At 47.1% G+C, this 7,281-nt stretch overlaps 1 pseudogene; it reads left to right on the plus strand.

The window, feature by feature from the left end:
• The first annotated feature begins 570 nt into the window (after positions 1-570).
• On the plus strand, positions 571-3,889 carry LOC136330025 (SNW domain-containing protein 1 pseudogene; annotated as a pseudogene).
• Positions 3,890-7,281: the final 3,392 nt, after the last annotated feature.

Raw genomic sequence — 7,281 nt, forward strand, 5'->3', positions numbered from 1 at the left:
TTCCTGGTAGATACTGGGGCCACCCACTTCCCCTGCCTTTTAAGTGGCTGAAACATTGTTCTGACTCAACCTGCTGCCAAAGCTCCAACAAGACTCTATTAGGCTTGCCATCCAATTTCTCCCTATCTTCCCCAGCCACTATTGAGTCTACCCACATCTATGTTCAGGTAACCTTTACAGGCCCATTTCTCCTGTTAGAAGGGCAGCACAGACAGCAGCCCTCACAGCCTTACAGTCCATCTCTGTTCTGGAGAGCATGATGCCATCCACCCTCTATGTCCCACAACCACAGCAACCAGGCTGCCAGGTGCTCAGTGGGTTCCTGCCTGAATTTCACCCCCAACTCCATCAGCTCTGTCTGGGTATTGGGCTGGACCATAGAGTGTTCCACTACCTGTGGAGGGGGTTGTGCCTGCCCCTGGGTGCTCTTGGCTGCTGGATTTTTACCTTGTGGGTGACAGGTGGCCAGGCTCTGAGTCTGTGGATAGCAGCTTCAGCCTGAGCCTCCCTCTCAGAAAAGGACTTGAAAACACCTGCTCCTGTCAACTCGGAGCCACTCTTCCAGCACGGATGCTGCTTCCACGCCTGCTTTGGCTCCTGCAGCTGTCGGCTCTTGGCCTGAAGCTGAAGCTTGAGCTCTTGAACCTGCAGTTATTTCTGCAACAGCTGACGGTGCCAATGTTCTGCTTCCAGTGCAAACTGGAGCTCATGAACCTGTAATTCCTTCTCCAGAGACCATTCCAGTTCCAGGCGCATTTCTGACTGTAGCTCTCAAACACAGTCAGCCTCCTTCTCCAGCACTCAATCCAGTTCTTGCAATAATTGCTGCTCAGTCTGCAGCTCATCCTCGAGCTTTCAACCTTGAGCAGCTTCTCACACAGAGCTCTTGGTTTCTTCTCGCAGGGTTGTTGAAAACACCCAGCCCATGATCCCCAACAGGAGAGCCACTGGAAACAGCCACTCCTCTATTCCACCCTTTAAGGGTGTCAGTGGCTCCATACCAACCAGCTCTAAATCCTGCCCACTACACCAGATGTAATGCCAGTGGTTGAGGCCAGGCAGGTCCACACTGGATTTGGGCAGATGGTAGAGAATCTGCAGAGCTGGAAAGCGTTGGGCCATTCTGTTTAATAGAGTCTTGCAATGGCGGACAAGCACACAGGCAGGGGAAAACCATGTATCAGGCAAAAAAAAAAAAAAAAAAAAAAAAACAGCAAAATTTCCCCTAACAGTGGTGAGCAGACAATTCGCCATCCACAGTCCCCCTGAGTACCAGCATCCATAGCCTTACATAGCCTCAGCACATGTCACACTGCCATGTGCTCACACACCAATCAGGGAAAGTGCTTGCAGCCTGTAAACCAGCGAGCAAGCCTAACACAGCTGCTTCTCCACATTAGGTTAACTTGATTTTTGGTGGCAGATGTGCTGAGCTATATTTTTATGGACCAAATCCTGCCAGGAAGTATGGTGCTACTTGCCTTGGATCACATACTGAGGTAGGGCTAGGAACAGTGGAATGAGCATTAAGTATCAAAATGTTACAGTTCACAAAAAGTTATTAAAGGCAAATAATATTAACTTACCCTCCATAAAGGTCAAAGGCCACTTCACATCCAGGTTGCTGTGACTGAGTTTCTCACTTTTTTTTTTTTTTTTTTTTGTATTTTTCCGAAGCTGGAAACGGGGAGGCAGTCAGACAGACTCCTGCATGCGCCCGACCGGGATCTACCCGGCATGCCCACCAGGGGGCGATGCTCTGCCCATCTTGGGGCTTCACTCTGCTGCAATCAGAGCCATTCTAGCGCCTGAGGCAGAGGCCACAGAGCCATCCTCAGCGCCCGGGCAAACTTTGCTCCAGTGGAGCCTTGGTTGTGGGAGGGGAAGAGAAAGACAGAGAGGAAGGAGAGGGGGAGGGGTGGAGAAGCAGATGGGCGCTTCTCCTGTGTGCCCTGGCCAGGAATCGAACCTGGGACTCCTGCACGCCAGGCCGATGCTCTACCACTGAGCCAACCGGCCAGGGCCGAGTTTCTCACTTTTATTCAACCTTTGAGGCAAGGTTTGAAATAGGTTATTAGATTCTGGTCACAGCAAGCAGTACCATTACTGTATCTTCTGACCAGCAGGTATTTGAATCATGATTACCAGCTGTTTCCAATGTTTTTCCTTTCTGCCAGGCTGGGGCAGGGTGGTCTAATGCAGTGGTCCCCAACCTTTTTTGGGCCGCGGACCAGTTTAATGTCAGAAAATATTTTCACGGACTGGCCTTTAGGGTGGGACGGATAAATGCACAAAATAAAATTAAGCTGCCTGTGTAAAAACTATGGTATTTTTAAATATAATTGTCGAACTTACGAGATAAGCATCAAGAGTGAGTCTTAGATGGATGTAACACAGGGAATCTGGTCATTTAAAAAAAATAAAACATCGTTCAGATTTAAATATAAATAAAACAGAAATAATGTAAGTTATTTATTCTTTCTCTGTGGACCGGTACCAAATGGCCCACGGACCGGTACCGGTCCACGGCCCAGGGGTTGGGGACCACTGGTCTAATGGGGAACTAGTTTCATAGTTGACTAGTGTTTTGCGTTCTCATTAGTGTTCTCACTAAAATCTTTATGACTGTGAAGGAACAAGAGTGGAAGATTCCTCTTTATATTTTTTAACCTGAAAAAAATGCAAAGAGTTATACAATTCATGCATTAGATAAGCATCTGGCTGCTGATGGAAGAGGCCTGTAGATCGTTCACATAAATGAAAATGTTGCCAAACTGACTGAAGCCCTCCTACATTATTGATTGGAAGGCTCCTGAAGCTGTGGAAATGTGTGCTCAAGTAGAGAGTAAGATGGTTCAAGAAAAGGAGAAACATGGAGAAACTCAGAGAAATGATCCAGAAAGCCAGGGAGAGGAAAGCTGGAATCAAAACCCATGTGGAAAAAGACAATGAGAGGGATGGAATCAGAATGACAGGCAAAAAGACAGCATGGCCATAATCTCTCCAGGGCAGCTCCTGTTAAGAGTTTGAAACTGCAGAGAAATTAAAATCAAGACATCAATGAGGTCATTGCTCTTCATGTGCCCAGTCCTTGGACTTCCAATGAAGTTCAGTATGATCCAAAGGCTGTTCAATCAATCCAAGCATATGGACGGTGATTTTGCAGATGGAGAAGATGAAATTAATATTGTTTATGATCAAGCCTGGAGAGGTGGTAAAGATATGGTCCAGAATATATATATAGACCCAGTAAAAATCTGGATAAGGACATGCATGATGATGACCTAAAAGCCAGAATAAAGATGACCAGATTTGTTCCTGATAAGGAGTTTTCTGGTTCAGATCATAGGGAAAGAAGTTGAGAAGGACCAATTCGGTTTGAGGACCACCCTTTTGGTCTGGACATGTTTTTGTTCTTTTTTTTTTGTATTTTTCTGAAGCTGGAAACGGGGAGGCAGTCAGACTCCCGCATGCACCCGACCAGGATCCGCCCAGCATGCCCACCAGGGGGCAATACTCTGCCCATCTGGGGTGTTGCTCTGTTGCAACCAGAGCCATTCTAGCGCCCAAGGCAAAGGCCATAGAGCCATCCCCAGCACCCGGGCCAACTTTGCTCCAATGGAGCCTTGGCTGCGGGAGGGGAAGAGAGAGACAGAGAGGAGAGGGTAAGGGGTGGAGAAGCAGATGGGCGCTTCTCCTGTGTGCCCTGGCCGGGAATTGAACCCGGGACTCCTGCACGCCAGGCTGATGCTCTACTACTGAGCCAACCGGCTAGGGCCTGCACATGTTTTTGGAAGAAGCCAAACAGCACAGTGGCTCTACAAGACTCTCAGATAGCAACTGCCCCAAGGAACATGAGCATGAAGGCAAGAAGAGAAGGAAGGAGTAGATACACCTTTCTTCAGAAAAGATGTAAGTCATATGGGCCAGATAAAAACAAAATCTGGGTGTGAGACCCCAGCACTAACTTTTATTAGAGGAGAAGGAGGATGGAAAATTCTACTTTGAACTATTTAGTTTTTTTTTTTAAAGAGTGGACTGTGTTTGTGCTCCCACATTTTGGCATTGATAAAACATATTGTCCCACACATGAAATTAAGACTGCTTCCTTTTTTTTTTTTTTTTCATTTTCCTGAAGCTGGAAACGGGGAGAGACAGTCAAACAGACTCCCGCATGCGCCCGACCGGGATCCACCCGGCACGCCCACCAGGGGCGATGCTCTGCCCACCAGGAGGCGATGCTCTGCCCCTCCGGGGGCGTCGCCATGTTGCGACCAGAGCCACTCTAGCACCTGAGGTAGAGGCCACAGAGCCATCCCCAGCGCCCGGGCCATCTTTGCTCCAATGGAGCCTTGGCTGCGGGAGGGGAAGAGAGAGACAGAGAGGAAAGCGCGGCGGAGGGGTGGAGAAGCAAATGGGCGCTTCTCCTATGTGCCCTGGCCGGGAATCGAACCCGGGTCCTCCGCACGCTAGGCCGACGCTCTACCGCTGAGCCAACCGGCCAGGGCAAGACTGCTTCCTTTTGTTTGATGTTAAAAAAAGAATAGGCCTGACCAGGTGGTGGTGCAGTAGATAGAGCGCCGGACTAGGATGCGGAAGGATCCAGGTTCGAGACCCCAAGGTCGCCAGCTTGAGCGCGGGTTCATCTGGTTTGAGCAAAAAAAAAAGCTCACTGGCTTAGACCCAAGGTCGCTGGCTCCAGCAAGAGTTACTTAGTCTGCTGAAGGCCCACGGTCAAGGCACATATGAGAAAGCAATCAATGAACAACTAAGAAGTCGCAATGCGCAACGAGAAACTAATGATTGATGCTTCTCATCTCTCTCCGTTCCTGTCTGTCTGTCCCTGTCTATCTCTACTTCTGTGTAAAAAAAAAAAAAAAAAAAAAAAAAAAGAATAAAAACAAGCCTGACCAGGTGGTGGCGCAGTGGATAGAATGTTGACCTGGGATTCTGAGGACCCAGGTTGAAACCCTGAGGTTGCCAGCCTGATCTCAGGCTTACTAGCTTGAAGCCCAAAGTCATTAGCTGGGCTGGAAGCCCCCCACCCCGCATCAAGGCACGTGTGAGAGGCAATCAATGCATAACTAAAGTTCCGCAAATACGAGTTGATACTTCTCATCTTTCTCCCTTCATGTCTGTCTCCGTTTATCTCTTTAAACAAACAAATGAATAAAAATAAAATCTCGCCCTGGCCAAATAGCTCGGTTGGTTGAAGCATTGTCCTGAAGCACAGAGGTTGCTGGTTTGATCCCTGGTCAGGGCACATACAGGAACAGATCAATGTTCCTGTCTTACTCTCTCTCCCTTCGTCTCTCGCTAAAATCAATAAATTAAGATTAAAAAAATAAAATTTATAGTGTAATGCTTTGGTGCTATGAGAAAGGGAAGCAAGAGTCTCAGAGAGGGATGGGAAGGCCGGAGGGTCTAGAGAATTGGGTTTTATCTTGTGAGTCATACAGCAACACTGAAAGGTTTTGAGCAGGAGAATGAAATAATCACATTTGGAAATTAGATCACCCTCATGTGAAAAATAGATTGGAAGAGAATCATGTAGGGATAGAAGGTGGGTAGAGTCAGGCATGGGGTTTAAAAATAACCAGATTTCTAGCGTGGGCACCTGGTTGGACGTGGGAGCCATTCATATTGATTTAGAGCCTATGAGATCAAGATGAGAACAAAAAATTTTTGAGCTGTTTGGTAAATCTTTTTTTTTTTTTTTAGAAATATTTTCTAAGCACCTATTTTATTTTATTTTAATTTAATTTATTCATTTGAAAGAGGAGAGGGAGAGAGAGAAGGGGGTAGGAGCAGGAAGTATCAACTCTTATATAAGCCTTGACCAGGCAAGCCCAGGGTTTTGAACTGGTGACCTCAGCGTTCCAGCTCAGCACTTTATCCACTATGCCACCACAGGTCAGGCCGGTAAATTTTTTTTAACTTAGAAAAACATTACATTTTAATTTGTTAAAGTTCACGAAGGCCATGGCCGAATGGTTCAGTGGATAGAGCATCGGCCTGGTATGTAGAAGTTCCAGGTTTGATCCCCAGTCAGGGCACACATGAGAAGCGACCATCTGCTTCTATTCCTCTTCCCTCCCCCTTCTCTCTCTCTTCCTCTCTTGCAGCCAGTAACTCAGCTGGTCTGAGCATTGAGCTTTGGCACTGAGGATAGCTCAGTTGAATCGGAGCATTGGCCCTAGATGGGTTACTGGGTGGATCCTGGTCAGGGTGCATGCAGGACTGTCTCACTATCTCCCCTCCTCTCACTTAAAAAACATTTAAAAATTAGAAAATAATAAGTAAAAAGTTTTAGGAAATTGCTTGAAAATTTTTGTGAGAGGACAGAGGGAAAATGCCTAGACTTCAGATCCTACAGATGTGTGCAACTCTGGATTAGTGAAAGGCATACCAAAGTGTGAGTGTTTAGGGCACCAAACAAAGAATGAAAAAGTAGGAATTGGCCCTGGCCAGTTGGCTCAGCGGTAGAGCGTCGGCCTGGCATGCAGAGGGACCCAGGTTCGATTCCCGGTCAGGGCACATAGGAGAAGCGCCCATTTGTTTTTCCACCCCCCCCCTCCTTCCTCTCTGTCTCTCTCTTCCCCTCCTGCAGCCAAGGCTCCATTGGAGCAAAGATGGCCCAGGTGCTGAGGATGGCTCCTTGGCCTCTGCCCCAGGCGCTAGAGTGGCTCTGGTCGCGGCAGAGCGATGCCCCGGAGGGGCAGAGCATCGCCCCCTGGTGGGCAGAGTGTTGCCCCTGGCGGGCGTGCCGGGAGGATCCTGGTCGGGCGCATGCGGATCTGACTGACTCTCCCCGTTTCCAGCTTCAGAAAAATTAAAAAAAAGAAAAAAAAAAAGTAGGAATTAAAAAATAATTTTATATTTATAAAAAGCCAAAGTAATAATTTCTGGGGGAAAAATACAGTTTTTTGGGGTTTTTTATGCAATTTAGGTCTCTTTCATTTGATTCTACATTAAGGTTGGGGCACCAGATTCTTGGCAGTTCTTAGGTCTAAAGGTCTTAACTGGGGTTCCAATCTGGGGTTTGCCTTTTATTGGCTGTGTGACCTTAGGCAAATTACCTAACTTCTTGGGTCTTGGTTTTGTCACGCTTGATTTTGTCTCAGATGGGGATAATAATTCCTTCTAGGGTTGTTAAGAGGATTAAATAGTAGCTTTTTATCATAGAATGATAAATGCTTGTTTGATAAGATTTTTATGGGACCAGACTTTACAATTAGATAATTATTTTTTCTCCAGGTGGCAATGCTGGCTTGTGAAAGT

This window comes from Saccopteryx bilineata, chromosome 3 (genome assembly GCF_036850765.1).
Source record: "Saccopteryx bilineata isolate mSacBil1 chromosome 3, mSacBil1_pri_phased_curated, whole genome shotgun sequence".
In the NCBI taxonomy this organism is placed as follows: domain Eukaryota; kingdom Metazoa; phylum Chordata; class Mammalia; order Chiroptera; family Emballonuridae; genus Saccopteryx; species Saccopteryx bilineata.